Source organism: Glycine max, chromosome 1 (genome assembly GCF_000004515.6).
Source record: "Glycine max cultivar Williams 82 chromosome 1, Glycine_max_v4.0, whole genome shotgun sequence".
NCBI lineage: Eukaryota > Viridiplantae > Streptophyta > Magnoliopsida > Fabales > Fabaceae > Glycine > Glycine max.
In genome coordinates, this window is record NC_016088.4 from 34,757,945 (window position 1) to 34,782,284 (window position 24,340).

Below are 24,340 nucleotides of genomic sequence, written 5' to 3' on the forward strand. Positions count from 1 at the left end.
CCCTATCGTCACAATGTATTACTTAAGAGGATGATATCTCTAGAAGCCAGTAAGGTTACATGAAACCACCCCTGGGAATTATCACTAGAAGTGGACTTTTGGATCCTTTCCATTAGATTCCTAAACTAGGCGGGCGCATAGGAAACTCACTCTGACATGTTCCTTGATTGCATCATACATCTCTTCATGGCTTCGTAATGGGCATATCATTCCTGCATTTATCATATTCATGCATTGCATTTTGCATAAGTCATTGCATTATCATGCATTTTCATTTAACATGCTTTTTGTTCTACAAACTGCATACATTTTATTTTCATCATTCACATGTTATGCATGATCCTTGCATTTTCCTTTGCAAAACAAAAAAAAACGAAAAAAAACACAAAAGAAAGTCATGTGTTGGGTACCATGAGGATGGCTATAAACCTACTATGTGGGGATTATACACCCATTTCTCTTAAAAAAATGATTGAAAATCATGTGAACGTGGTACCTAATGCATGGTTAACTAGGAAAATGATGGTTCCCAGGGCATCTCATGTCAATCTCATAATTGCATTTTCTGTGCATAGCATAAGTATGCCCGAGTCATTCATCTCTATGAGATGTGGTTGAAGTGTTGGTGATCAAAATTTCTATTCCTTGGATTATGAGGTTGAATCAAGAACTTTTTTTAAGGAAAAATTCATCAAGTCAAGGTCAAGTATGGAAGTAACCAACTTGCAAAGTTGGGGCAGAAGATGGACCGAGTTACATGGTTTCTTTGTCTACTGTCAATACATGATTAAGCTAAATAATTTACAGGAAAATAAGGATTTTTGATGTCCATGTGTTATTCCCAGTTTCACTTTGGCAATATGTGATGGACCATGTTGTTTTAATTCAACTATATGTCCTGTGTAAAATTTGCAATACTTCAACAATGCATCATTCACATACATCCATGCTTTTCATTGGTTGCGTTTACTCATTGCATTCTTTCCTTGAAATCAGAACTGTAATCATTGTTATCAAAAGGAAAGAATGCGCTTTACGTCGCCCTTACCAAACGCGTGCAAGAGCTAGAGTAATAAGTGAAATAGAGGAGGTGCAAGAGCGGATGAAGGTCGACATGGAGGCCGTGAAAGAGCCAATGACCACAAATGATGGAGGCCATGATGAGCATGAAGAAGATGATGAAGGTCAATGTGGCTCCAGTTGTCGCTACCAGCGCCATTGTTGAGGTGGACCCGACTCCCCCATCTGGCCTTAACCAAATAAATCATCCAACCTCGGATATGGTAGGTGAGGGAGGCAAAGAGTTGGGAAGTACGGGCGGCCCCCATTTTGTACAAGTTCAGAACAAGCATGCCTTCTCGCCATATGGCTTGCCTCCCAACTATACACCTCCCAATGTGGTGCACACTCCCGATGAGAATGAAAATAACTCCACTCCCATACTCATTGAGAGCCAACAACCTCAACCTGATCATGCACATGTCTCTCAACCCATGGGGGAGGCACATGAAATACCCCACCACAATCTAGCCGACTATGAGCCTCGCCTCGAATACGCCATTGAGGGATAAGCAGTTAGTGGTGTACCCTTGCCAAACACTTTGGAGGGCCCTCAATTTCGCCCACAACCACAACCCTTGCATTTCACAGTGGGGAAAGTCCCTCTTGCTATGGAGAAAAAGGGAAAATTGGATCATATAGAGGAAAGGCTCAGGGCCATTGAAGGAGGCGGAGATTATGCCTTTGCTGACATGGCAAACTTGTACCTAGTGTCTGACGTCATCATCCCTCCGAAGTTCAAGGTGTCGGATTACGATAAGTACAAAGGGACTACTTGCCTGAAGAATCACCTAAAAATGTACTGTCGGAAGATGGGGGCGTATGCGAAAGATGAGAAACTGTTGATGCATTTCTTCTAAGAAAGTCTTACTGGGGCATCCATCACCTAGTATACTAATCTAGAACCTTCCTGGGTCCATTCTTAGAAGGACCTAATGGTGGCCTTCATTAGGCAGTATCAATACAATTCTGATATGACTCCAAATAGGATGCAGCTACAGAGCATGTGTAAAAAAGAGCATGAATCTTTCAAGGAATATGCCCTAAGGTGGAGGGATCTGGCGACTCAAGTAGCACCTCCAATGACGGACAAGGAGATGATAACAATGATAGTTGACACGTTACCAGTGGTCTATTATGAGAAGATAGTGGGTTACACACCTTCAAACTTTGCCGATTTAGTTTTTGCCAGCGAAAGGATCGAAGTGGGTCTGAAAAGAGGCAAATTTGATTATCCTACTTTGATAAATAAAAGGCCTGGGGAAAATAGGGTGAATGAGAAGGAGGGAGGAACCTATGTTGTGACTGCCATTCCTACATGGCCAAATTCCTCACTAGCTCAACAATATCAATGCTTCTCATTACCCACCACCCTACCAGTCAAGAACACCTAATCAACCACAAAGGCCACCCCTAAATCAGCCACAAAGCCTGCTTGCCGCATATCCAATACCAAACACCACCCTTAACACAAACCAAAACACCAACCAGGGAAGAAATTTTCCAACAAAGAAGCCTATAGAATTCACCCCAATTTCAGTGTCGTATGCTAACTTGCTCCCATATCTACTCGATAATGCAATGGTAGCCATAACCCCAGCCAAGGTTCCTCAACCTCCATTTTTCCGAGGGTACAACTCGAATGCAACATGTGCTTATCATGGAGGAGTCCCGGGGCATTTGACTGAGCATTGTATGACCTTGAAACATAAGGTGAAAAGTCTAATTGATGCAGACTGACTAAACTTTGAGGAGGATAATCGCTTGTGAATTATGACATTGGCAAGCGACACTATGCATGGGGCAGTTTGAAGGATGTTGTTAGATGTCTCCAATGACTCATTAGGATTTTCAAGTTTATGCCATTAATGTAAACAACAATCACAATGCTAATAATATGGATAAATTTGATGTCCTTATCTCATTCTCTCATGATTACATCTTTGCTTATTTAACTTTGACTAGAATGTGAATGTAAGCTGTTGGTTTGTTTGCTCAAGTGACATGCGCTCCTGAGTTTGACTTCTAAGTCTGTTCAATCAGAAATTGTGCGTTCTACACGTTTGGTGAGGGTGCCATAAACGACAAGTAAAAAGTTAAAAAAATGTTTGATTGACTGTGTTTCAAATAAAAAGTACAAATATTCATGTGACCTCATATTTCCTAAAAGTTGTTCTTTTGAGAGAAAAGTGAGTTATCAAGAACATGATTCGTTCAACTTAATCTATCAATTTGAAATCCTTTAAATGTTTCTCGTCCTTGAAAATTCATTTTCGAGAATCTGCATAGTTTCTTTCATTTTTCCTTACTATAAGGTCGCGACAAAAGACAACAATAGGTACCTCAGAGCCCTACATTGAGGCAATGAGAGGGACCATGCATGAACCTCAAGCAAACCTAGGGGTAGATCAGAAGTTTTTACCCAGTAGGTCAAGAACCCGAAAGGGTGGCCTAGGCAAAAATTAGGGTAATAAAAAATAAAGAAAGAGAAAAAACAATCAGGGGCGTGCTATTAAGGTTTTGCCCCAAAATCCAAACTACAAAGGATCTAAGTCAAGATTTGAAATGACACATGACCATGTTTTAACATCCTAAACACGAGTTTATCGTTTGCTACCCCTCTAAGACAAAGCATATTCATTTTCTAAAAACAACAACAAAGAAAAACAACAAAAGCAAAATAGAAAAATGAAAAGAAAAAGAAAATAAAATTTGCCAAAGGCGAGTAAAAAAAATAGAAGAAGAAAAAAAAAAGAGACATCAGATCTCCAAATTCTTCAAGAAAGGCACAAAAGTGCAATGAAAGATTAATGTATGAGGCAAAAGGAGTAAAGCCTAACCCAAAAGGTACAAGCAACGCTCTTGAGGTTCTTACTCAATGTAACCCTTAAACACTCTTTGAGCCTTTGTGACCTTTTCTTTCATAGCCCTCTTACCCCTAACCATGTTACAAGCCTAATAAAGCCCATGTAGATCAAGAATGACTAATTTTCTTTTAAGTTGGGATTCTAGAATGAAATCCGCACATGCTTGTGATTGTTGAAAAAATATATATATGAAAAAAAGAATCCTCAAGGTTTCACACTTGCACGTTTGAGAAGAAAACTCATTTGACTAGGAGCTCATGGAAGATGCCTGAAGACAATTGTGATAGTAGAGTACATCTGATGTTAGTCTCTCATGAAAACTCCTTTGGGATCCCTTTCGAATCCAAGGGTAGCTTCGTTATAAATTCTTTCGTGATTAGCCGATGTCATCAAATTTCAACGGGATCGACAGACCATTGGCATCACTCTATAATCTAAAATCAAGAAAGTTTCACTTGGTCATATATCAAAGTGTAACAATCCATTGCCATCCTTCAATGGTGCACACGATTGGTCCTAAAGCCTTATATTTCTCTTGTTGTGAAAAATAATTGAAGTTTTTAAAAGAAAAAAGGGAAAACCCTTGGATCCATATTTCGGTTGATTGATTAAATGTCAAATGACTCCATTGCCGCCACTCCAAAATTGTCAAGTGGTTAAATAAAAAGCATACACTCTGAGGGAGTCCCTAAAGGGATTTGAAAAAAGATGGGATGAGGTTGCATGAGTTATCACATCTTTTAAAAAAGAGATAGTCAATCTGTGTTTTCCACAAAAAGAAAAAAAAATCAAAATCAAAATAAAAAAATAGGAAAGAATGTCATGAGCATTACACAATTTTCATGGTTCAAAACCATTTTGCATTACTAGCATTTCAAGATGAAGGTTGTATGCATCTAGATCCCGAAAATCATAAGTGCATGGACCTCTCTGTACATACCAATTTCCCAAATCTAATGTCCTATCTTTCGAGGATGAGAGGTCCTCTCAAAGAGTCAACCTCTTGTTTTCTAATAAGGTTGAGCCCCTTGGTACTAGTACCTATTGGCTTGTTTCACAGGACTCAAAGTCCTCTCTTTTATCATTCATAAGACTCAAAGTCCTCGCCTTTATCTTCGATAGGACTCAAAGTCCTCGCTTTTATCTTTCATAGGACTCAAAGTCCTCGTCTTTATCTTTCAAGGGATTCAAAGTCCTCACAATTATCATTTCAAAGACTATCATAGTCTTTTGTATGGCGGAGACTATCAATGTCATCCACCTTTACTTTTCAAAGACTATCATAGTATTTTGTCTTGCAGAGACAATCAAGGTAATCTGCTCCTTTACCTTCAAAGACTATCGTAGTCTTTTGTCTTACAGAGACAATCAAGGTCATCTGCTCCTTCACATTTCAAAAGACGGCAATGTCTTCAGTCATTTATGCTTTCAAAAGGTGACAATGCCTTCATTTACATTTCAAAAGATGACAATGTCTTCAGTCATTTATGCTTTCAAAAGGCGACAATGCCTTCATTTACATTTCAAAAGACGACAATGTCTTCAGTCATTTATGCTTTCAAAAGGTGATAATGCCTTCATTTACATTTCAAAAGACGATAATGATTTCAGCCATTTACGCTTTCAAAAGATGACAATGTCTTCATTTACTTTTAAAAGACTTCAATGTCTTCAGTCATTTATGCTTTCGAAGATGACAATGCCTTCATTTACATTTCAAAGGCTTCAACGTCTTTTGTCTTTTATAGGACTCAACGTCCTTGTCTTTGTGGTTTGTAGGACTCGACATCCTCTGTTTCTATGCTTTGAAAAAAATATATGCATATAAAAAAAGGAGAAGAAAAAGAAGAAGAACTTCAAATATCTTCCACTCTACAAAACTTCAATGTCCTTATGTTTCCTCGGTTTCACTTCCTTGGTTTCCGCTAGTTGCCCGATTGAATAGCAAGATAGCTCAAACGAAATTAGTGTCTTTATCTTTACTTCCCTTTTATTTCTAATAAAAGATAAGTAAAGAGGGGCAACTGTCATACCCTAATTTCGTCTGAGGACCTTCATTTGCTAATGTTTTGATTCTTGCTTGCCGAATTGAGCTGCTTGGCACCAGTTGTTGCGCAATCTGAAAGGTTTTTTGACGTGTTAGAAAAGAATGCGGAAAATACTCAAAAGCAATGGCAAAAGGGTCATTTTTACAATTTTTCAGGCTCCTGGCTCGCTTGGGCCACCAGAAAGCTTAGGGCTGATGTAACCGGCTCGCCTGGGCGAGCAAAGTTACTTTTGGAGGAAGCAACTAGCTCGCCTGGGCGAGCTGAGCTCGCTTGGGCGAGTTGCTGAACAACCTCCACCCTTCATTTCCTATAAATAGTCGTGAGGAGGCTGAGGTAAAGGTTCAACTTCATATATTGAGAACATTTTAGTGAAATTAGTGAGAATAAGGAGAACAAAGAAGAAACAACGAGGCCGAGGCGCTTTCAAGATCGATTCCTACTTCCGTTCTTCACCGTTCTTCGTCTGTTCTTCATCGTTCTTCGTTCGGTTAGTGTTTGCTTTTTGGAATTTGAACATGATTCATGGACCCCTATTGGTCCTCCTTATTGTTTTGTGCATCTTCATCTCTTTCTCCTATCATCGATAATTGTTTTTCTTTTGTAAAGTAAGTTTTAACCGATCATTAGTGCCGCAAGTTATCTTTAAAAAAGGATTGAAGTTTAATAAACAAAATAAAACCAACTCATAACTATTTTCCCTTTATCAAATATCACTTGAGATCTTTTCAAGGTCCAACGCCTTAACGATTCTCTCCGCCTTTCAAACTTGAGAAAATCATTTCAAGGTCCAACGCCTTAACGATTCTCTCCACTTTTCAAACTTGAGAAGACTGTTTCAAGGTCCAACACCTTAACTACTCTCTCCTCTTTTCAAAAATCAAAAGATCATTTTATGGTCCAACGCCTTTTGTTCTCAATTAAAATCAATCTTTCAAAAAAACATAAAAATAACGTAACACAACAAACATTCAGACTAAAGAACTACGTAGGTCTGATTTCCTCATCACACCTGAGGATACGTAGGAGCAAGGGCAACACCATTCTCTACCCCAAAAAATAAAAAAATATAAAAGGAAAAATACCTAAAAAATATAAAAAAGAAAAAAAAAACATAATTTTGAAGTCATGTTTTGCATACTCGATTAGAGGCTGTCGTCCCTTGTAACGAGCACGTGGGGTGCTAATACCTTCCCCGTACGTAAACAACTCCCAAACCTTCATTTTCAAAATTTGCAGACCTTTGTCTTTTTGGTTTTTCTAGTGTTTTCCTGGAGTAAATGTTGGTGGCGACTCCGCTCGCTTTCTACCTTGGAGACAAATGCTTCGGCCCTCCCGCGGAAGGGTAGGTTGTGACACACACATACACTAAGTCGAAAATTATAGGTATTACATCCCTCTCAAGTATATTTTCTCCATCCAAGAGACTAGCATATGTGACTTGTGTCATATCCCTATTTCGTCTGGAGACTATCGTTTGTTGATCTTTTGATCCTTGTTAGTCGACTTATGGTGTGGAATGCCAGTTATAGTGCAAAGCAAGGAACCATTCAGTGTTTCAATTAGGAAGACAAAATATACCAAGAAAGGAGGGCAAAAGGGTTGTTTCCTTGTTTTTCCTAGGCCCCACCTCGCCTAGGGCAACATTTGGCTTGCCTGGGCCACCAAATAATGTCAAGGCTAAGGGACTAGCTCGCCTGGGTGAGCTCTTTGCTTCAGGGTTAAGTTTAAGCTCGCCTAGGCAAGCTGCAATTGCCCCAAGGTGGTCTTTTGCCTATAAATAGGCATCCTAGGGGTGTTTTAAAGGGTTCCAGGGGTTAGAAGTGAAGAGAATTGAGAGAAGAGAGAAAAAAGAAGAAAAAAGAAGAGGAAACAAAGCTGAGGCACTACTGAATCGCGACCGTGATCATTCCCTACATCATTCTTGTTCTGTGTTCTTCTTTCGACCATCGGTTAGTTTTATTTTTAAGGATTGAATGTGATCTATGTACCCTTAGGGGTCCCCTTTGTTATTATGTGCACATTCATCTTCACCATCTATCATTGATAATCTCTTTTTCTTTGTAATGCTCAATCTTAACCCATCACTAGTGCAGTAAAATTGCCTTTAAAAAGATTGAAAGTTAATGAACAAATCTAAGGTAAAACCAACTTATAACTAAACTTTATTTCATGAAATATCACTTGAGATCGTTTCAAGGTCCAACACCTTAACGATTCTCTCAGCTTTTCAAGATTTAAAACATCATTTCAAGGTCCTGCATTTATTGTTTATCGTATTCATGCATTACATTTGCATTATCATACATCCTCATTTGGCATGCTTTTGTTCTGCCAATTGCATACATTCTATTTTCATCGTTTGCATGTTATGTTCACTCATGCATGATTCTGACACATAGTTGCTCAAATTCTATTTTCATCTTTCGCATGTCATGTTCACTCATGCATGATCCTGACACATAGTTGCTCATACCTTGCATTTTCCCCTACAAAAAGAAGAAGAAGAAGAAAACACAAAAAAAACAAAAAAAAAAATGAGCAAAAAGAAATTCACAATGAAGCGATAAATTTTACACCACATTCTTAGTTACATGTGTTGGGTACCATGATGATAGCTATAAACAGACCATGTTGAGATTATACACCCATTTCTCTTGAAAAACGATTGAAAATCACATGAACATGGTACCTAACACATTGTTAACTAGGAAAGGATAGTTCTTCGGTCGTCTCATGTTGATCTCATTTGTCATGCATAGCATAGGTATGCCCTAATCATTCATCTCTATGATAGGTTTTCGAAGTATTGGCAATCAAAATTTCTATTCTTGTGAACATAGGGTCGAACCAAGCACATGCTTTTAAGAAAAGTTTTTCATCGAGTCAAGGTCAAGTATGGAAGTAACCAGCTTGCAAAAGTTGGGACAGAAGATGGATCGAGTTTACATAGCTTCTTTGGCTACTGCCAACACATGATTGAGCTAAATAATTTACAAAATCAAGGACTGTTGATTTCCATGTTTTATTTCCAGTTGCACTTTGGCTCTAACAAGATGTGATGAACAATGTTGTTTTAATGAAAATCTAAATTGATTCGATCCTATGTTCTACTGAATGTTCTGTGTAAAATTTGTAATACTTCAACAATGTATCATTCACCTACATCCATGCTTTTTTCTTCTTTTCACATTGGCTGCATTGCTCATTGCATTCTTTCCTTGAAATTAGAACTGCAATCATTGTAATAAAAAGAAAAGAGCACGCTTTACAATGCCCTCACCGAATGCATGCCAATGCTAGAGTGATGAGTGAAATAGAGGTGGTACAGGAACAGATGAAGGCCAACATGGAGGCCATGAAAGAGCAAATGACCACAATGATGGAAGCCATGATCAGTATGAGAAAAATGATGGAGGTCAATACGGCTACAGCCGTTGCCGCAAGTACCTCCACTAAGGTGGACCTAACTCACCCACCTGGCCTCAATCAAGTAAATTGTCTAGTCTCGGATATGGTAGGTTAGGGAGGTGAAGCGTTGGAAAGTACAGGCGGCCCCTATTTTGTGCAGGTCCAGAGCGAGCATTCCTTCCCACCATATGGCTTGCCTCCCAACTATGCACCACCCAATGTTGCACACGCTCCCGAGGAGAATGTCGACAACTTCACTCCTATACCCATTGAGAGCCAACAACACTGGTCTGGTCATGCACCGGTCCCTCAACCCATGGGGTAGACACATGAAGTACCCCGGGACCATGCTCTGGCCGACTTCAAGCCTCACCTCAGATATGCCATTGAGGAGCAAGCATTTGGTGGAATACCCTTGCCAAAAACTTTGGGGGGGGGGGGGGGCTCAATATCACCCACAACCCCAACCCTTACATTTTGCGATGGGAGGAGGGCTTCCTGCTATGGTGGAAAGGGAGAAATTTGATCATATAGAGGAAAGGTTGAGGGTCATTGAAGGAGGCGAAAATTATGCTTTTGTTGACATGGCAGAGTTGTGCCAAGTGCCCGACGTGGTCATTCCTCTGAAGTTCAAGGTGACGGATTTTGATAAGTACAAGGGGACTACTTGCCCCAAGATCACTTGAAGATGAACTATAGGAAAATGAGGGCATACATGAAAAATGAAGAATCGTTGATGCATTTATTTCAAGAAAGTCTTACGTTCTTGGAAAGACCTAATGGTTGCCTTCATTAGGTAGTATCAGTACAATTCTGATATGGCTCCAGATAGAATACAGTTGCAGAACATGTGCAAAAGGGAGCATGAATCTTTCAAAGAATATGCCCAAAGGTGGAGGGGTTTGGTTGCTAAAGTGGCGCCCCCAATGATAACATTGATATACATTACCAGTGTTCTACTATGAGAAAATGGTGGATTACTTGCCTTTGAGCTTTGCAGATTTAGTGTTTGCGAGTGAGAGGATTGAAGTAGGCCTAAAAAGAGGCAAATTTGATTACGCTGCTCGATGAATTATGGTGATAGGAGGCCTAGGGCAAATGGAGGGAATAAGAAGGAGGGAGAAACCCATGTTATGACTGTCGTTCCTACATGGCTAAATTTCCCATTAGTCCAATAATATCAATACTCAGCCAATATCAATCCTTCTCAACCCACCACCCTACCAGTCAAGAACGCCCAATCATCCACAAAGGCCATCCCCAAATTGGCCACAAAATCCGCCCAATGCACATCCAAGACGAAACACCACCCCTAATATCAGTCAAAATACCAACCAGGGAAGGAACTTTCTAGAAAAGAAGCCTGTAGAATTCACCCCAATTCCAATGCCATATACTGACTTACTCCCCTATTAGCTCGATAATGCAATGGCACTCATAAGCCCAACAAATATTTCTCAACCTCCGTTTCCCAGAGGATACAACCCTAACATGACATGCGCTTATCATGAGGGAGTTCTAGGGCATTCCATTGAGCATTGTATTGCAAGTGTATTGGCCAAGGAATTATTTTGAGTGCTCCATTGTTCAAAATAATTCCTTATTGAATTACAAGTGTATTGGCCAAGGAATTTTTAAGAGGATAAGATAATTTTGCTTTTGAGAGGATAAAACCAATTTGTTCTGAAAAACTCTGAGCAAATTCGTGTTCTAAGTCACATATAAATAGACCTTTGATGGCCATTAAAAAATCATTTGAACAGATGTGACTCTTGAAAATTATTTTTTGAAATTCTCCTCTGGTAATCGATTACAATATTTGTGTAATCGATTACAGGCCTTAAAATTTAAAACAAAACGTTCAATAACTGCTAGTAATCGATTACCATCCATGTGTAATCGATTACACATTATAAATTTTGAATTCAAATATTTAATGACTGTTGTAAATATTTTCAACTACTGGTAATCGATTATAATCCTCATGTAATCGATTACATGCCTTCAAAAATATTCAAAATTATTTTAAAAACGTTTTAGGAAGTGTTTTGGCCATTGGTAATCGATTACATCCTCTGGTAATTGATTACCAGAGAGTAAATCTCTTGTAAAAACATTTTTTGCTTAAATTCATTGGCCAAACCTCTTGTTGTTTCAACTTGGAATTCCCTTCCTAAATCACTAGAGATCTTCTTAATGATGTATCTTGAATTTCTTGGATTTTTGTCTTGAATTAAACTTGAGAAGCGCATGATCATATGGCATCGTCAAAACGTCAAGTCAAAGTCTTTGCTTCTACATCCTCGAATAAATGTTGGTGGCGACTCCACTTGTTTCCTCCCTAGGAAACGAATGCTTTGACTTATCTATTTTGCCTTCATTGTCTCGTTGTAGGGTATTGCGACACCTTACTTATGGGATTGAGTTCAATATCACTCGAACTAATGACTTGTTGATAATCAGTTAAATGGTTTGAAGGTTACTTACATATTTTTATGTTTTAATGTTAATATGTCATTTAAAAATATTTTATGGTGAATATTTATATTAAAATTGAAAAATTGGTGGATTTGTGTTTTTTAAGACTTTATTAGAAATTAGAAGAGAGATACGAACAAATTAGTAAAGTTCTTAAATATTTAGTTCATTAAGCTCCAAATGAATGAACTCAGTCGCTCTAATAGATACATTGTTTTTTTTAATGAAGGTATCTTCATAGCCGAAGTCATAAGACTAACTTTCGAGGTGTAGAGATCACTAAAATAGATTTTGTCTCTTCCAACAAAGTCTTCTTCATACGCACAAATAGAGAATCAAACTCCTGCCAACATGCCTAAAGAACTGTTATCTACCAACTACAATAAACCTTCCAAATCGATTTGGCTTAATAAACCAAGGTGATCAATATTTTAAACCTGGTCTCCCAACTAGGGAAGGGTTTAGAGCTTGTGACTAATAAAAAAAATAGTTATGTCCTTCCACGTCACATTTTTTTTCTTTCCATCCAAGTTTTATGAAATTTGAATTTAAGGACCTATTTTTATTTTCTTATAGTAATAAATGTAAAATATATTTTTCATCTTTATAAATATGAAAATATTTAAAATTCATTCCTATAAAATTTTTAGTATGTTTTCTCTTCCTCACAAAATTGAAATTTATGGTTTTTGGTCGAATGTAGGTTCAAGTAAATCCGAACCTACTATGATGACTTTTTACATTGATTATATATATAATTGATATAAATGTGATATTCTTTTTACATCTTTTATGCATATTACTGATTTAAAAAAGCCATGCACGTAATTTCAAATGTTCAAACCTTGCTCTAAGTAAAAAAATAACATATTTTAATGTTGAGGGAACAAAAAACATATTAAAATTTTTACAAGAACATGTTTTGAACATTTCCATATTTATAAGAATGAAAAACATATTTTAACCTAATAAGTATAAGAAAAAAAGATTATCCACATAGAAATTTTGTAAATTAATAGACACAATTTACATTTATCTCACCGGAAAATAAACAATTATGAGTTTCATGTAGTTTTCCATATACAAGACCTTGTCAAATAAAACATAGGAAATGAAATTGTAATTAAATCATTTTTTATAATCTCAGTAAGTTAACGATTACTTTTTTTATTAAAATTAATTATATTAAAATTCAAAACAAAATACTGTATTTGTTATTATTCTTTAGAAAAATACAATTTCACCTATAATTAAATAATACTTAAGGAATAAAATAATAAAATAATTAAAAAGATAACATATAATATTATTAGTATATTTTTGAGTTTATTACCAAAAATTATATTTTTAAGTTTGATGTTAATGCAATGTGAATATAAAAGGTTTTACATTTTTTACCAATTAAAAAATATTTGATATGAATTTAAGGTTATTATTATCAAAACCAATAAATTTACTATATGAAGATTCATAATTGAATACTACTATAAAAACTTTTCTTGTCATTTCATATGATACTTTCTCTTTATTTTTTCATCCTCTATTTCATATTGATTGTCATTCTAACATTATTCAATTTTTTTCATATTTATTGAAAATTTTCAGTTTTCAATGAAATATAAAAAAATTATTCCAATTTTGACTCCTAATAAAGATATTTTAGTAAAATTAGTCCATATAAATAATATTGTCTAAAATATAATTTTTTTTAATCCTCTGAAAAATATTAAACTTAATTAATATTTTTTGGGTCACTTTGATATTGCTACAAAATATGTAGCAATTTTTCTAATAATTGTTTTTCTTAAATGTAATTTTTGTCACTTTATATTAAAATAGAGTCATTTAGTCCTCCTATTAAAATTCATAATTTTAATTCTCCTATTTTAATATAGAGACATTTAGTCCTTCAATTTTATAAAATCTACAATTTAGTTCTTCCATTAAATTTGAAATGTGATGATTGATAATAAATTAATCTAATGTGACCCAAATTAAGTGATGTGATATGAGATTATTTATTTAATCTACATTATACTTAATATTAGTATTTTAACAAGTCAATGCTTTCAGTTTAATAAAAGGACTAAAATTACATATTTTATAAAGGTGAGAATTAGATGTTTCCATTTTAAAATACAGGAGATTAAAAGGTTGTGAATTTTATAAAATAGGAAGATTAAATTCTTTATTTTAAAATAGAAGAATAAAAACTACAAATTTTAAAAAAATATAGAAAAACTAAAACTACATTTAAGCCTTATTTTTTACAAAATAATTTGGTGGATCACTTTTCAAAATATCTTTCTTTTTTCATTTATAACTGTCAAAGCGATACTTGCCTATTAAAAGTGATACTTGTCTATTAATAACAAGAAAAAAAGTGACACTTGTCTAGGAAATTCAAGCGTAATGCCATTCTTACTTTTTGTTTTTTTTTAAGCCAATGCATACTTACTAACGACATGATGGTTAACTTAATCATTTAATCAATATGAATTTGAGGGAATATTTTGTTTTACATATTACTACCTCTCTGGTAATTTATATAAGAAATAAAAAAACAGTTTTATAAAAAACATTTTTTATAAAAAATATAAGATTGCTTTTAAGTTTATTAATTATTATTTTTTATTTTTAATTAATGGTAAGATCTATTAATGATATGTACTAATTTTAATAAAAATAAATATATTTATTGAATTGTTAACATTACGAGATATTCCCATTATTTGAAAAATTATCTCTTAAAAATAATCATCACTAAAACTATTTAATATTATTGAATTTTTTTGAAATAAAATTAAAATTTATGATATTATTAATTAAAATTAACCAATTTAATAATCATTAGTATTGATGAATTAAATATTCATTTCTTAGATAAATAACTATTTTCGTCCCTGAATGTGTAGAACACTGATAAATTTGTTCATGAACGATGAAAATTCAAATTTTAGTCCCAAAAGTAAAAAAAGTGCGACAAATTCATTCATCTGTTAACTTTCATTTGTTATCGTTAGTGAAAGAACCTATGCAGCACATTTAGGAACGAATTTGTTAGCATTCTACATATTCAGGGACGAAAATAACTATTCACCCAAAATATAATTTAATTTTCATCTTCTCCCGTTTTTAATCATTATAAGCATAACATTACAATAAGTACTAAAAAAATAGAAAAACAAGTATAAGTTAAAACAAACATAATAATAAATATAATATTGATTAACAAATATAATTTCTATTGTTCTGAAGCAATGAAATTTGCTATTTTCAAACTTGTGTAGTTTGTTTTAGTTTGGGCTTAAGCCTTCATGAATAGTAGAAAACAATAGTTCTGCATGAGAGGTATAAAAAGCTAATATCCTATTAAGTTAACTACACCAAAGTAATATCATGTTACAATTCTTATCCTCTCTTATATATTACACTGTTTTTATACTCTACTCTCTATCTATTAACTTAATGTAAATTTTCTGTAGATTGGTGCTGCCTTGAAGTTGTTTGTTGTTGGTCTAGTTAAGGGTGAAGATATGTCTATCACTTCCATGCTATGGTTTGTCTTTTTTATATATACTCAATATTTGTTAAACTATTTTGTTGCCAAGGTTATCTATGCAATAACTTGGTATAGATTTATTGGGAGTCTTCACTTTTCTTTTTTCTTAACTCGGACTTATTGAATAGAATTTAATAAGTCAGCTTTCCAAAGTATTTTCATGCTAACTTTGGAAGATAATTGTTAAGGTTCTGAACCAGAACCTTTCCTTAGAATTCGAGGACTAAGGTTGCCTCCAAAAAAGGGAGAGAAGGTAAGGGAGTTATGATATTATTTCTTACTTTTCCTTCAAGGAGTGTTGTTACATATATAGCCTATTCTATTGCATAGACCATGGCCCGACAAGCTATCAACAAGCATAACAGAAAATGCTAACAAACCAGCAATGCTATAACATAATTATTCCCTTAACTAACTATAATATTTGCTCCTGCTAATTGGGTCTATCTACTCATAATCCTTCAGGTACGAAGGGGGACAATGCTTCCTCTTGGGCTTGTCATTTGTAATTTCTTCTGGCCCATTCTCTTCTACTTGCATCTCCTTGGCTTTTGCCATAACATTCCCGTGCGCATCTGGCAACACCTTGTTCTCAAGGTGGTAAGTGGCCCTTAAGTCAGACCAATCCTCCCATGAGGTGTCCTCTAGAGCTAACCCAACCCATTGAACTAGGACCTGTTGTTTCGGCCCAGAGGGTGTAGAGTCCCACCGTGTCTCCAGGAAAGCTAAGGGGCAAATCTCAAGTTGGTTATCCATTGCTGAAGTTGGTAATGCTACTGGTTTCGGGATCATCGAAGAAGATGGGTGAAATGGTATTAGAATTGAACAGTGGAACATTGGGTGAATACGAGAGTGTTCTAGCAATTGAAGTTTATAGGCTACCCTTCCAATTCGATCTTCCACCTGAAATGGTCTATAAAAGCGTTTGGACAGTTTTGAGTGAGATTGGCTTGTAGCTGAGGCTTGTCGGTGTGGCCTCAACTTCACCATCACCCAGTCACCAATTTGAAATTCCTTATCCTTCTTATGGCCATCTGCCACTTTCTTCATGTGAATCTGTGCTTTCAATAGTTTCTTGCATAGGGAAGCAAATACAGATTCACGATGTATGAGTAGATCATCTACTGCCTCAAAGTTGGAGGTGCTTGTAATGTATTGTGGGATATTAGGAGGTTTCTTGCCAAAGGTTACCTCGAATGATGAAAGATTGGTCCCAGAATGGCATGAGGTATTGTAGGACCATTCGGCCCACATTAGGAACCACCCCCATGATGACGCTTTATTATGAATAAAGGCCCTGAGATATTGCTCAAAGATATAGTTTGCGACTTCGGTTTGGTCGTTTAATTGCGGGTGCTAGGCGGAATCTGCTAATGAAGAGTGGGTCACGATCAGAGATGATGCTACGAGGCATGCCATGGTGCTTGGGTAACATACCCAGGTGAATACCCTTAGAGAATCTATCCACCACCACCAAAATTGATGTATGACCATGATACACGGGTAGGCCAGAAATGAAATCCATGAACAAATATTCCCAAGGTGTCGATGGTACTGGTAACAGATACAACAACCCTCCTGCATGAGTTATTTTATATTTAGTGTGTTGGCAATCTAAACAGCTGGCAATGAATTTTCGAACATCCTGGTGAATATTGGCCCAAGTAAAGTTATCATTTAATCAGGCAAGAGTTTAGCAGACCCCCATATGGTCTCCCGTCGAGGACTAGTGAAACTCTGATAACAGAGTTGGAATAAAAGGGATCCCACTTGGTAACCAAATTCGCCCATTTTTCATAATAAGTTCTTATGTAATGGAGTAATCAGGATATGATGTTGGTTTAGACTTGACGGTTTTCTGGAGAACGAGAAATTCAGAGTTTGCGGCTAACTCCTTCTTCAATTCATCAAGAAAGGTAAAGTGAGGTATGGATAAGAACAATAGGAATCTTGTGGAGGGTTCATAAGCTCTGGACAAGGCATCTACCACCATGTTATATTTTCCGGAGTGATATTGGATCATGTAGTTGTATCCAAGGAGGTGAGACAAGTACAACTGTTGTTCGAGAGTCTGTATAACCTGTGCCATGAGTTCTTTTAGGCTTCGATGATTGATGAGGACGATGAAGCGGTGGCCCAACAGATATTGATGCCACTTCTTAACCCCCATGGTGATGGTGGTGAGTTCCTAAACATAGGTAGACGCATGAACGAGTTTGGGGGCAAAACTGCTTACAGAAGAAGGCGATAGGGTGGCCGCCTTGTGATAGTATTGTGCCCATTCCCATTCCTGAAGCATCTGTTTCGACCACGAATGGAATGGTGAAGTTGGGTAGAGTTAGGACTAGTGCCTTGCTGATGGCATCCTTGAGAGTTTGGAAAGCAAGGTCCGCCTCTAGTGGCCATCTGAACTTCTCCTGTGTGAAGAGGTTCATCAATGGCACTGCTATGGCTGCATAGACTTTATTGAATCTACGATAAAACCCCATCAAACCGAGGAACCCGCACAAGGCTCAGAACAAACGCAATGGTGGCCATTGTTGGATTGCCTTCACCTTTTCCGACACTAGTTCTACTCCCGTCCAGTCACCGAAACCAAGTGACCTAGGTATTCAATTTGATTCTGGGCAAAACAACATTTGGACAACTTGAGGTGAAATTCACCATTCTATAAAACTTGGAAAGCAATTGTTAGATGAAATAGATGATCGTTAAAGGTGGTGCTATAAATTAAAATGTCATTGAAGAAAACGATGATGAATTTGCACATATAAGGTTTGAATATTTGATTCATTGTAGCTTGGAACGAAAGGCACGAGCCAAAAGGCATCACACGAAATTCGTAGTGGCCATGGTGTGTGTGGAATGCCGTTTTGCTCACATTGTCCTCCTTCATCAATATCTGGTGATAACCTTGGAGTATGTCCAATTTTGAGGACCATCGAGCGCCTCCTAACTCATCCAATAATTTTTCCACCGTTAGAATTGGAAAACGATCCTTGACCGTGATGGAGTTCAAGGCACGGTAGTCAACACAAAATCACCAAGAACCATCTTGTTTCTTCACGAGAAGGACCGGAGATGAAAAAAGACTTGTGCTTCGTTGGATGAGCCCCTATTTCAGCATAGAATCAACCTGGGTTTTGATTTCTTGCTTTTGGTAGTATGGTATCAATACGATCAAACATTAATTAGAGAGGCATTAGGAATGAGGGTGATGAAATGATTAGTGGTACGTGGTGGAGGTAGTGTAGTAAGTGGTTGGAACAGGTGGCGATATTGGTTAATGAGGTTGGAGATGGCAGGTGATTGATTGTGGGTAGAATTTGAGGAAAGGGTTGTTTGAGTTGGAAGAGGCTCTATGCATAAGTGGAAGAATGCACTAGCAGTGTTGGAACGAACCATGCGCCGTAGTTGGCGAGGGGTTACAAGTGTGAGCTCACTTTCACGATCACCACAAAGCTCCACTAACCTGTCTTCATGGCAGAATTTCATGGTCAGATCGTTGTAGTCCATAAGGATTGGACCCAACAACTTCAACCATTGCGCTCCTAAGACAATGTCATGTTAGACAAGTGGCCTCAGATATCTTAAGAAGGGGCGGGGGGTTGAATTAAGATATCACAAACTATTTCCTCAATTAAAAATTCTACTTTGATTTTAATGCAAGTTCCAAGTTCCCTTAAAGATGAATATCTAAAAGATAATTCAAATTAAATAATCTGAATATAAATGTTAAGCAACAAAAAATAAAAGAGTTTAAGGGAAGAGAAAGTGCAAACACAGTTTTTATACTAGTTCGATAAAGTCCGTTGCCTACGTCCAGTCCCCAAGAAGCCCTCTTGGGAGTTCCACTATCTCGCAAAATCCTTTACAAATTCTGACCCACACAAGGACAACCTTTCCTTTGTGTTCAGATTGCTTTACAACAAGAGACCCTCGATCTCTTTATCCCTTTTCAGAAGTAAGAAGAAGAGAAGAAGAAATCTCTCTTGAAAGAGATAGATTATACAATGAAGCACTTAAATAATTCCTTATTGAATTGCAAGTGTTTTGGCCAAGGGATATTTTAGAGGATAAGATAATTTTGCTCTTGAGAGGATAAGACCTTTTGTGCAGAAAAAATCTGAGCAAATTCGTGTTCCAAGTCACATATATATAGGCCTTTGATGGCCATTCAAAAACCATTTGAACAGATGTGACTTTTGAAAATTATTTTTGAAAATCCCTTCTGTTAATCAATTACAAGATTTGTGTAATCGATTACAAGCTTTAAAATTTGAATTCTAACTGCTATAAAACGTTCAATAACTGCTGGTAATCGATTACCATCCAGATGTAATCGATTACATATTGTAAAATTTGAATTTAAATTTCTAATAGCTGTTATAAACAGTTTCAACTGCTGGTAATCGATTACATGCTTTGTGTAATCAATTACATATTGTCAAAAATATTTAAAATCATTTTAAAACATTTCAGGAAGCATTTTGGTCACTGGTAATCGATTACATCCTCTGGTAATCGATGATCAGAGAGTAAATCTCTTTTTAAAAACATTTTAACTTGAATTCTTTGGCCAAACCTTTTGCAGTTTCAACTTGGAATTCCCTTCCTAAGACTCTAGAGATTTTCTTGATCATTATCTTGAATTTCTTGGATTCTTGGATTCTTGTCTTGAATAAAACTTGAGAAGCGTGTGATCCTTTGGCATCATCAAAACATCAAAATGTCATTGCTTCTACACATCAGCCCCACATAATGCCAAGACATGGAAATTGACCAAAAAAACGTGGCCCTAGATATGCACCGGAATGTCCTTGTAGACCTAGTGACATTGGAGTTCATTGCCATTGCCAACAATGATGTCTAACAGGGTTGTGGGTTGAGTGCATAGGCCCTAGGTTGATGCCAATTGTTGTTGAAGAAAATTATGGGTGCTACCTCTATCTATTATTATGAGCATCGACTGTCGTGAAATCTGGCCTAATAAGCGTAACGTCTCAAGTGCTACATGGCCCGAAAGAGAATGTAGGCTGATTTAGGCTTGAGGCTAGGTATCCGGGTCCGCTAGTGGATCAGGCACTAAAGAGGGAAATGAGCCTTTGGGAAGGTCTTCATCCTTATCCTTAGAAATTAGCAAAAAAAGCTTAAAGGAGCAGCGACGACCTCGTGAAAATTTCTCGTCACAATTAAAGCAAAACCCCTTTTCCCTTTGAGTCGTAATTTCCTTCGGTGACAAGTGCTTGATGGGGATGAGGGGTGGTTTGCTAGGAAAAATAAAGGGAGAGTTCCAAAGGGACAAGGAATAAGTTGTGTTTACGCGAGGCAACAGGGGTCCCGTGGGTGAGGAAAATTAAGACAGTGACTGTCCCGAAAACAAAAGAGGACGTTTGGGACGAAGGGGACAACGAGAGTTGATGAGCTTCTCCTCCTAGAGACGAGCCAGGGAAGCCTCCTGAGTTAGCATTAGAGGTTGCAAGGCTTGTACCTCGTGGCGAATCTCAACGGTGAGCCTGGAGATGAAGCAACTAAGTAGAAATTGGGCTGGCAACCCTACAATGCAATTGGCCAAGGATTCAAACTCAGATAAGTACTCAGTAACTGTACCTTGCTGAGTTAACTTGAAAAGCAGACCAGTAGGGTCCTCATAAGAGGACAGTGCAAAACGGGCTTCGAGGGCTTGGATAAGAGCGGACCATGAAGAAAGTTGGGTGTTATGAGACATCCATTGAAACCAAGCCAATGTCGGGCCATCCATGTAGAAGGAGGTGATGGTCAATCGTTCATGGTCCGAAGTAGAGTGATAGTAAAAAAACTGGGTGATCTTAAAGATCCAACCCATGGGGTCAGTGTCGTCGAAGCGAGGTACTTCTAATTTCATTCGGTGTTGGGCCGAGGTTGGTGATTGAGTGTATGGGGTTGTGGCGGAAGAAACAGGGGAAGGTTGATTCGTCTCCAATTGTGCCATGCAGTGGAGAAGGTCGTTGATCTTTGTAGACATGTTGATCTGGGAGGAGGTGAGTCTAGCAATGTTGTCTTCGATTTGGTCCATGTTGGACTTCGAGCAAGTTGACTCCGCCATGGAAATTGCAATGAATGCACCAAGATGTTAAGGTTCTAAAGTATTTTCCAAAGTATTTTCATGCTAACTTTGGAAGATAATTGTTAAGGTTCTGAACCAGAACCTTTCCTTAGAACTCGAGGACTAAGGTCACCTCCAGAAATGGGAGAAGGTAAGGGAATTCTGATATTATTTCTTACTTTTCGTTCAAGGAGTGTTCTTACATATATAGCCTATTCTACTGCACAGACCATGGCCCGACAAGCTCTCGACAAGCATAACAGAAAAATGCTAGCAAACCAACAATGCTATAACAGAATTATTCCCTTAACTAACTATAATATTTTCTCTTGTTAATTGAGTCTATCTATTCATAATCCTTCAAGTACAAAGGGCAACAATGCTTCCTCTTGGGCCTGTCATTTGTAACTTCTTCTGGCCCATCCTCTCCTACTTGCACCTCCTTGGTTTCTGCCGTAACAATAACTCATTGATAAGTTTATTGGTGGACAGAAAGATGTGAAATTCTGAGATTAGCATCATTAATGATCTTTACAGTTGCCAGTTTGTTTTTCATTTTTTCAATGTTCTAACCAATGGCGGTTGGGCTAGCGGAGGGCGTTGACCATAGAGTGGCCATCCATGTTTAAATCCATACTAGGAGAAGCACCTACGTTAGTGTTTAACCATGCCTTGAGTAGGATTGCCACCTATGGAGAATATCTATTGAAAATCTCAAAAAATTGATGTTTTTGAATTCTTCAAACTTTCAACAAATACTGATTTTCTTTTCTTTGGATCTTAACATTATTTCTTCATTATCTTTGTGTCCACCAAATAAGCATTCTCTTACTCTAAAAGCCTTATAGCTTTTCATCTTTTTCTGACAAAGGACTATTGTGATCATACATTGTTGTTCAAAAACTTGGAACAATTTTATGAAAAGCAAAGGACTTCCTCAATAACAAAGTCTACAGATTTCTGGCATTTATTCAAACTGTTCTTGCTAATGTGTTCTTAAACCTAATTGCATACTTTATCATTCTGATGCTGTAATTACATTCTTTATACCCAATTTAATTTGCACATGTTTTAGGTGTACTGATGACTTGCCGCAAGACGTCCCAAAGGCATCTGATAAAACTTTACGGGATTTGCAGCTGGACTATTTGGATCTCTACCTTGTATGTAAATCATAAGAAATTCGTTCCTTCCTACATCAATTTCTATTAGTGTCACTGAATTCAAAATTTGATTTTTCATGACTATTTTCTTATATAGATTCATTGGCCAGTCAGTGCGAATAATTGGCAGCTTACCAAACCTGACATAGCTAGCACATGGAGAGCAATGGAGGCACTCTACAATTCTGGCAAGGCTCGAGATATAGGGGTCAGCAAATGTGCCTCCAGTTGTTAACCAAGTGGAATTGCACCCTTCATTACAGCAGCCAAAATTACATGCTTTCTGTAAATCCAAGGGAGTGCACTTATCAGTGAGTGCAAATTTACATCCGTTTAGAACAATTATGAATTCTACCATAAGTACATATCTCTGAATATAAAGAACTTGAAGGAATAGTATAGTAGACATCTTGTAGCAATTTCAGTGTTAACATATAGAAAAGTTTTGTGATTCTGAGCTGCAATTTTGCTTACTACTTACCACTATCAATGTTTTTATTCAGGGTTATTCACCACTGGGAAAAGGATACAGTGAAAGTAATATACTTAAAAATCCAGTTCTGCACACAACTGCAGGGAAGTTAGGGAAGACTCCAGCACAAATAGCCCTTAGATGGGAACTATAAATGGGTCACAGTGTACTTCCCAAGAGCACAAATGATGCAAGGCTCAAGGAAAAATTTGATCTGTTTGATTGGTCTATACCTGCTGATTTGCTTGCCAACTTCTCCGACATTAAGCAGGCAAGTTATTTCAGGCAATCTTCTGTTTACTCGTTTGGGAAGAGCTTAATTAAGGAAATAAAGTTTTCTCAAGCTAAGAAAAATTATTGTTTTTTGAAATTAAGTTATTTTAAGTTCCAAATCTTGCAAAAGATTTTTTTGTTTGTTTCATGTAGCATTTTACTTGCTATACAAGTATGATATTTAAAAATCAGTTTATATACTAACTGCTAAGGCCAATCCATGTTAGAAAAATTCAGTGAATATATACATGCAGACAAGTTCTCATTTCTACTTTATGTTTTACTGATGCAGGAGAGAAGTTACTGGAGATGGTTTTGTTAGCAAGACATCTCCTGGGTACAAAACAATTGAAGAACTCTTGGATGAGTATTGGAGAGTTTCCATATAGGCCATTTTCTCCCCTCTTAATGCAAAATGAGCGTATCGGATTATTGTAATAATTTACAATGCATTTATTATTTGGGAATTAAGATGTGTAATGGGAGATGTCGAGTTTAGTTTACATTAATAACGTGACATTTTGGAATTCAGTTGTTTGAGTCTTTTTTTTGAGTGGGAAAATACAGACAAAGAAAGAACAACTAAACTAGGACCTCACATAGGAGTGTCCTATAACATCAGCAACATAAACAGGAAAAAGAGCACTAGGACACTGTTGCAAGATAATTAAATCCTGTGGAGAAGATGATCCTTCTTTCGCGAGGCAATCTGCAATAGTATTTCCTTCCCTATAGACGTGTTGGAAACAACTCATAGTTGTTTGAGTCTTGACCTTAGTGTTGACAAAACTATCAGATAAATTAACTGAATACTAAACAGTTAAGTAAAAGTTGAGAAGTTGGTATAAACTCAAAGTTGATAAACTAGCTAGGTATGTTCGGCCAACACTTGGGTTTGGAAAATAAATGCTATAGTTATTAGAGA

The 24,340-nt window shown here is 36.8% G+C and overlaps 1 pseudogene; it reads left to right on the top strand.

The window, feature by feature from the left end:
• The first annotated feature begins 1,148 nt into the window (after nucleotides 1-1,148).
• On the top strand, nucleotides 1,149-23,853 carry LOC100806207 (NADPH-dependent aldo-keto reductase, chloroplastic-like; annotated as a pseudogene).
• Nucleotides 23,854-24,340: the final 487 nt, after the last annotated feature.